This window comes from Frankliniella occidentalis, unplaced genomic scaffold (genome assembly GCF_000697945.3).
Source record: "Frankliniella occidentalis isolate FOCC.00 unplaced genomic scaffold, Focc_3.1 Scaffold129, whole genome shotgun sequence".
NCBI classification, from domain to species: domain Eukaryota; kingdom Metazoa; phylum Arthropoda; class Insecta; order Thysanoptera; family Thripidae; genus Frankliniella; species Frankliniella occidentalis.
The window spans coordinates 55978-56548 of NW_026267256.1; the positions used below are offsets into that span (position 1 = coordinate 55978).

The 571-nt window shown below is 51.8% G+C and overlaps 1 protein-coding gene across 1 annotated transcript in view; it reads right to left on the reverse strand.

Annotated features, from left to right (window-relative positions):
* Window positions 1-571, reverse strand: part of LOC113212740 (SPARC-related modular calcium-binding protein 1-like) — a 26171-nt gene extending 25600 nt beyond the window's left edge. Inside the window, exon 1 of the mRNA XM_026431545.2 lies at window positions 424-571. The gene's annotated coding sequence lies outside the window, so the exon portion shown is untranslated. The remainder of the gene's footprint in view (window positions 1-423) is intronic.

Genomic DNA, 571 nt, shown 5'->3' on the forward strand with positions numbered 1-571 from the left:
AAATATTATAAAAAAATTACTTTTATTATCAAAGTTTTAGTTTTAGTACAACTAGGCGCTCGGCTTTCTTCGTTTGCTCGTCGCGCTTGTACTGCATCTCACGAAAACTACAAAATTCGCTGACCAGCTGCCCAAATGTAGGTGCACGCGAAAGTTGTTTTAACGTCAGCGTCGTTACGACGTTACGGGACCCGGTTAACGCAAACGCGTTACGTTTCCCCAGCTGCCAAAAAATTAACGTCTTACGTTAACGTTAAAATAACGTTAACGAAAACGTCGTAACGTCGTTACCCGTCCCACACACAGGTCCAGGGCGCCGGGCCGCGGCCGGGCAGGCGCTCAGCGTCAAACGAGTCTGTTTGGGCGGCTTCCTTGCACGCTCGCATCGCCACCTCAAAGCGTCAAACGCGTCAAGCCACCTACCGTGTGTCAGGGCGACGACACAACAGTGTTGCGGGTTTGCAAACCCCGAGGGGCATGGCGTCTTACGGTTAGAGCGAGTAGGCAGCCCAACATACTAGGTGGCTGATTCACGCCGCGCGCACTTCCGTATTGACACTGTACCGCATGG